The sequence below is a fragment of the Lathyrus oleraceus genome, chromosome 2, assembly GCF_024323335.1.
Source record: "Lathyrus oleraceus cultivar Zhongwan6 chromosome 2, CAAS_Psat_ZW6_1.0, whole genome shotgun sequence".
Taxonomy (NCBI): domain Eukaryota; kingdom Viridiplantae; phylum Streptophyta; class Magnoliopsida; order Fabales; family Fabaceae; genus Lathyrus; species Lathyrus oleraceus.
The window spans coordinates 421698061-421705932 of NC_066580.1; positions in this window are offsets into that span (position 1 = coordinate 421698061).

Genomic DNA, 7872 nt, shown 5'->3' on the forward strand with positions numbered 1-7872 from the left:
AGATACATGATGTCTTCATCAGGGAATTCAAACATCATCGGCTGATAATCATCAATCGGTTGCTCGGCGAGGTAGTCTGACAGAATACTACCTTTGATGGCCTTCTGCGACGTGTACTAGATATCATACTCAGTTAAAATCATCTGCCAACGGGCAACACATCCGGTGAGAGCTGGCTTCTCAAAGATGTACTTCACCGGATCCATCTTAGAAATCAATAAGGTAGTATGGTTCAACATATACTGCCTCAGTCGGCGAGCAGCCCAGGCCAAAGCACAACAAGTTTTCTCAAGCTGTGAATATTTGATTTCACAGTCGGTAAACTTTTTGCTAAGGTAGTATATGGCATGCTCTTTTCGACCAGACTCGTCATGTTGTCCCAATACACACCCCATCGAGTTCTCAGTCACTGATAGGTACATTATCAGAGGTCTCCCAGGAACTGGAGGTATAAGGATTGGAGGTTTCTGTAAATACTCTTTTATCTTGTCAAAAGCTTTCTGACAGTCATCATTCCACCTAATTGCTTGATTCTTCCTTAGCAATTTGAATATCGGTTCACACGTGGCAGTTAGGTGAGATACAAACCTTGCAATGTAGTTCAATCTCCCTAAAAACCCACGAACCTGCTTTTCAGTTTTCGGTTCAGGCATTTCTTGTATAGCTTTGACTTTTGCTGGATCAACCTCAATCCCTTTCCCACTGACAATGAAACCCAACAGCTTACCGGATCTCACCCCAAACGTACACTTATTTGGATTCAGCCTCAGTTTGAATTTTCTCAGTCTGTCAAACAACTTCTGCAGATTAACCAGGTGCTCCTCTTCTGTCTGCGAGTTTGCAATCATATCATCCACGTACACTTCAATCTCTTTATGCATCATGTCATGAAAGAGAGTCTTCATAGCCCTCTGATAGGTAGCACCGGCATTCTTCAGCCCAAATGGCATCACCTTATAGCAGAACGTGCCCCAAGGTGTAATGAATGTCGTCTTTTCCATGTCCTTTGGCGCCATCTTAATCTGATTATAGCCAGAAAAACCGTCCATGAAAGAGAAAACCGAGGATTGAGCCATATTATCAACCAATACATCAATGTGAGGTAATGGGAAATCATCTTTCGGACTCACTCTATTCAAATCCCGGTAATCGACACACATCTTGACTTTGCCGTCCTTCTTCGGCACGGGAACGATGTTGGCCACCCACGGGGGATAAGTCGTAACTGACAGAAAACCCGCATCCAACTGCTTCTGAACCTCTTCCTTGATCTTAACAGCCATATCAGGACTAGTTCTGCGAAGCTTCTGCTTGACTGAAGGACAATCTTCTCTGAGAGGTAGCCTATGCACCACAATATCGGTATCCAACCCAGGCATATCTTGATACGACCAGGCGAATATCTCCACATACTCTCTCAGCATTTCAATCAACCTTCTCTTGACGTCTTCTTTCAAAGCAGCCCCGATCTTAATATCTCTTCTGGCATCCTCAGTACCCAGGTTGATAATCTCCAACTCCTCCTGGTGAGGTTGGATAACCCTTTCCTCCTGCTTCAATAATCTGACCAATTCTTTAGGGAGTTCACAGTCTTCCTCACTCTCCTCTTCAGCTTGGTAGATGGGATTATTGAAATCATACTGAGCCATAACAGAACTGTTCATACTGGAGTCCGTAAGATCACTTCTGCATGTTTAATGCTTTATTTTAGAAAAAAAGTTCAAGAAAGTCACAAAAACAAAAACATTGCCATTTTTTATTTTTTTGAAAAATGAAAAACAAAAACAAAAAGACATGGATCACAAAATTGTTTGCAAAACGTCCTTTATTAATGATATCATTGAAAAACATGATGAGGCCCTACAATGAACCACTACGCCTTGGGCAGAACGTATGGTTTTGTGCAAAATGAAAAACAAAAGAAAATTACTCTGTTTGAAGAGTAACTTGGACCACATCTTCTGCCGTCCAGTTGTTGATCGACTCCCCTAGTGCACACGGGCGAACCCAGTTGTCTAGATCACAATCATTGTCCCCGTCTTCACTACCGGTTGCAAAGACATCGCCATGATTCATCAGCCCAGCGCTGGTAAAGGTACTCGGCCCTTTCTGTTCAATCTGCTCCGCCTGCAGAGGTTGATAACCAATACCGAACTTGTCTTCCTTAATGGGCAGGTCAACCATCTTGCCCCATCCTTCTGCATTGCCCGAGTTGACAACCTCCACTGCCTGCTTGTAAGATGCAATTAAGGCACTTGGCTTCTTCTGCTCAGCAAAAGCCACCCTCTCAAGAGCAACAGTCTCGAATGCCTGGCATAAAGTTTCATGGATCTCACCATCCACCTCCACATACTTGAAAGAGGATAGGTGACTCACCAGAATGTCTTCTTCACCACACACAGTCACAATCTGACCGTTCCAGACATACTTCAGCTTCTGGTGGAGAGTTGACGAAACTGCCCCAGCTGCGTGAATCCAGGGACGCCCCAATAAGCAACTATATGTTGGCTGAATATCCATCACATAGAAGACAATATCAAACACCTCCGGGCCAATCTTCACCGGCAATGTGACTTCACCAAAAACAGACCGTTTGGATCCATCAAAAGCACGAACAATCAGATCGCTCGGAGTTAGGACAACCCCTTCAACATCAATCTTGCGCAAAATCTTCTTGGGCAACACATTCAAAGACGAGCCAGTATCCACCAACACATGTGACAATACTGCGCCTTTGCACTCCATAGTGATATGCAGGGCCTTGTTATGGTTGCGACCTTCAGGCGTCAAATCCAAGTCTGTGAACCCCAAACCATGCCTGGTACTCACATTGGCAATGACCCCCTCCAACTGGTTGACAGAGATCTCTTGAGGCATGTAAGCCAGATTCAACATCTTCAACAAGGCATTATGGTGTGCCTCAGAGCATAGCAGCAATGAGAGTATAGAAATCTTGGATGGAGTTTGATTCAGCTGATCTACAATCTTGTAGTCACTCTTCTTAATAATATTCATGAACTCCTCCACATCCTTCTCGAACGAACCCTCAGGCGCCTCCTTCTGGACCGGTTCTTCATCAACCACAGCTTGTTTACCCTTAGCTTTGGCGAGAGCCTCAGCATTGTTATCCCTCAATGGTTGTGGTGCAAACAGACGTCCACTCCTTGTAAAACCTCCTGGTCCCCCAACATTGTCCACAACTGGACTTGCAATCACAGGAACTCTAGCTGGCATCCCAATTGTTACAGGAGCTTGATTAACTAGTCTGATCTGACTTTCAGCCCTTCGATTGTTGCGGTAAGCACTATCGTACTTCCATGGCACAGCCCTACTGTTCTCAACAAGTCTTCTACCGGTCACAGCGATAGTAGTTGGAGCACTGACAGTCACAGGAGCAGAAATGGTAACAGGAGTACCATTGGTTGCAGGCGCACTGACAATTCTCTGGCCACGTCCCTCGGACGGTTTGAAATAAATGGTGACAGTTGACACCACTCCACGATCTTTCACGGCTCGAGCAAACTGCAGACAACCCTCATCCATCAAATTCTGGATACCAGCCCTCAACTGTACACACCCATTCTCTGAATGAACACAATCTGCATAGTCCTGATCACAGCCCGGGAATACTCCCCCACTCAGCAAACGATCCTTCACAACCAGCAATGAAGTCTGAACATCTTCAACATCAACTATCAAGTCAACAGCTTCTCCGTCTTCCACATTGCTTACCATATGCGCACCATGCTGAGGCATAGGATTGTTTACAACATTCGGCACAGGAGCAAAATTGATAGTTTTGGCGTCAATTAAGTCCTGGACCTTATGATGAAAAGCCCGGCAGTTGTCCATATGGTGCCCCGGTGCACCAGAGTGGAAATCACAACGAACGTTGGCATCGTACCCAGGTGGTATCTTTGTCAACGGAGCCATGGTACGCAACTCAACAAACCCCAATCTGAGCAATTCGGGCAGCAATTCAGCGTAGGTCATCGGCAACGGGTCGAAACGTCGATCCGACATTCTCTGTCTCTGCTGAAAAGGACGCTGCTGTTGTTGTTGTTGTGGTGGTGGTGGTTGTTGAACTCTCTGTTGTTGCTGTTGACGAGGTTGAGGTGCTGGAATGGTTACTGCAGCAACTTGACGATACTGACCCCTGTTCACATTCCTTCTACTGTTCACGGCATTGGTTTCACCCTCCCTCCTGCGGGGTGCCCCAGCAAATGGTTTCTTTGAAGATGAGGAACCAGCATCCTGAATCTTCCCAGCTTTAATCAAGTTCTCTGTTCTTTCCCCACAGATTACAACATCTGAAAAACTACCGAACGGGCAGCTCCCCATCCGGTCCATGAATACACCCTGCAAAGTTCCGATAAACATATCGGTCAATTCCCTTTCCAGCATAGGGGGTTGTACTCTTGCGGCCAACTCACGCCATCTCTGGGCGTACTCCTTGAAACTTTCACTAGATTTCTGACATAGACTCTGCAACTGAGTCCGGCTCGGCGCCATGTCCATATTATGTTTGTATTGCCTCAAGAAGGCCTCACCCAGATCTCTCCAATTTCGAATGGATTCTCTTTTCAGCTCCATGTACCAATCCAAGGAAGCCCCAGACAAGCTGTCCTGGAAGAAGTACATCCATATTTTCTCATCATCGGTGTAAGCAGAAATCTTCCTATAGTAAGCCTGCACATGGGTGCGAGGATAAGAAGTACCATTGTATTTGTCAAATGAGGGTGCTTTGAACTTGTAGGGAATTCTCAATCCTTCCACCAGCCCCAAATTAGTCACATCAAACCCCAGGGAGTTCTGACATTCCATGGCTCTGATCTTCTCAGCTAGGGCATCAACTTTCCGATCTCTTTCGTCAGTTCTTCCCACAACTTCATCATCCTCACTGAGCAGTGTGAACATGTCTTCCTGCCTGTCAACCAATGGAGCAGGATGGCGCACGGGAGCACGAGTTGCTCTGGCATTAACAGTCTCTGCAGCAAGAGGCTGTCCATTGATCCGAATACCCCTCAACTCATCACCCGCAGCATAGTCGTTGACGGGAGCAACAACAACAGCATTATCGGTCACAGGTGCACCCACTGGTGAAGCACGACTAGGAGGTGGGAGTACAGCTTCTTGTCTCTGGGCTAAGGCACACAACTCCTCTTGCCCTTGAACGACCCCTTACATCATTGTCATGAATTGGGCCATGTTAGCCCTCATCTCAGCCAACTCTGCTTGAACCTGGTCCATGTTCCTCTGTTGATTCAGTCTGGTTGCGTAGCGGTGCGAACGTTGATCAGCTATCCTGCCTGACACAGGAACCAGAGTGAGAAGTCTCGAGCAAGAACACCTGTAATGCAAAATGATATGTGTATGATGCTTATGATGCGTATGATGCACATGATATGTTCATTTCTCCAGCATTCGAGAGCCTATTCATCTTTCAAGAAATGGCAACCTGCAATACAATCAAAGAAGCAACATACACAAGATAGTGAGCACAAGGTGAAGTATCAACCACCTCATCTATAGATATGAGCAACAAGATCATACAACAAAGGTTCAAATGATCAAAGTACAACAATGAATCCCATCCAACAAGCCTGAAGGTGATTCTCAACATAAACAACAGATACAGGCTAAGACAGATGTCCTCCAGGAATGAGCGTCTTCAAATAATGGCACTGGTCTATCAACAGGTCACATTCTGAACATTCTGGCAGAGAGGTGAGCTTCTCCTTCAGTTGTCTTCTGAGCTCCACAACTTCTCCTCCAAGCTGGCTCTCTGATGTATGTCTCAAGTCTACCTCTTTCTTCAATTGGATGTCTTTGTCTCTAAGTTGCTTCTCCAGGTCTCTTATCTTCTTCTGATAACTGGCTTCAGCTCTCTGTAACCTTAAACACTCCCGGTGTTCTGTATTCAACAAGGTCTCCATCTCCTCATAGGACCTCTTCTTACCCTTCAGTCTAGCAACATCTTCACCCTGCATGCCTTTGAGTTGATGAGCCAAGTTCAACTTATCAGCTTTGGCTTTGTAAAGCTCCATCTGGGTATCTTGTTCCTTCTCCTTCAACCGGCGATTCTCCATCAAGGCTTGCTTGTACTGCTCAGCAAGCACACTCTCAGCAAGGATCAAAGGTGGTTACTCTTGCAAAGACTCCATCCTATCATAGGGCAACAACAAAGTTTCAACTCTCTTCTTGACCCAATCGATGTAGTCAGGCATAGCAACAACAAACTTCTTCCCTAGAACAGCTCCATCCTTGACACCAATGGTCTTCCAAGCTCTTCCTACTTGCTCCAATCTAGCAGGGTCGCTCCGCTTCTCAAAATACACACTTTCAGCTATCTCAGCCTCAAGTGGTCTTCCATTCATCACAAACCCCAACTGGCGAAGAGAAAGAACCGGATTGTAATTGATGCAACCCTTAGTCCCTATAAGTGGCACATTACGAAACTCTCCACAACTCATGATGACATTATGCACATCCATCCGGTAAGATTGCCACCTGATATCATAAGAGGTAAGAGACATAATCCTCTGAGTCCACTTATGAGTGCTCTGGGCATCCACAAAAGGTCCACTGACTGGCAGAAGAGACAAGAACCATCTAAGCAACAAAGGGAGACAACATCTGATAGCTCCACCCTTACCATGCCTGTTGTGAATGGCATAGTAAGTGTCAGCTAACAAAGTAGGAACTGGGTTTCCTCCAATGAAGATAGTGACTGCAGCAAAGTCCACAAAGTTGGGAATACTTAGGAACAAGACAATCCCATAGATCATGATAGCCAACTGAGCATGAAAAGCTTCCCAATTTCCCTTCTTTGCTTCTTCTTTAGCCATCCTCACCAGATACTTCAAAGGTAAACCCACCACATCACACTGGATTTCCAATTGTCACTCACTTCTTTGATACTCAAATGAAAAGCTCTGGCAACAACTCTGAAATCAACCTCCTTTGGAACATCCCAGAAAGGAACCTGATATCTGATCGGGACATTCAACAGAATAGAATACTCCTCAAGAGTGGGCGCTAATTGGTAGTCCTGGAAAGTGAAGCATCGAAGCTCGGGGTCATAGAACTGTAGAAGAGTCTGCAACGGCACTGGATCTACCACCATCCTCAATAGTGTCAACAAATCCCCATACTGATCAGCAAACACCTTCTGATTACCGTCGGTCACAAGGTTGCTCAACTCTATCAAAGACGTCAAAGGCTTACGGTGAAAACTGTAAGAACACGTCTTCCGCTTCAACTCGGGAACGGATGCCATCTCTAACGGTGAATAGACTCCTGAATGAACCTGAGAAATGATATGCATGAGGATATTAGCTTTTTCTTTTTTCTTTCTTTCTTCTTTTTTTCCATCTTTTTTTTTTGCATTATTTTTTTTAAAAATAAACATGCTATGATGCAAATGATGCAAACACGACTGGCTGGCTGTGCCTCTCGGAGCACAGGATCAAAGCTTCGGCTTGAATTCGGAACCACAAAATCATCTGAGACCCAAAGTCATCTGAGACCCACAATTCTGAACCAAGTCACCAACAGGACCAAAGAGTCACCAACAAGTCACCAACAAGTCACCAACTGTACCTGTAAATGATCATTCCCTCCCCACTCACGGGTGTAATCTAGGCCAGGGTAAGGTCAAGAGAAACGCAGGATAAACAACCCTTTCATAGAATATCATCCTGTACACACCCGAAGTATGTACCGATAATACCCCATCAGGATCTGAACTGCTCGTGATATCAAGTTCCGCTAAGTGGCGCAATACCACCCGCTTCCCAAGAATCACTCTATTCCTAGGTGTCCTAGAGTTCACTCATAGCCTGGGTATTGGGAATTTTACCTCATGTGACT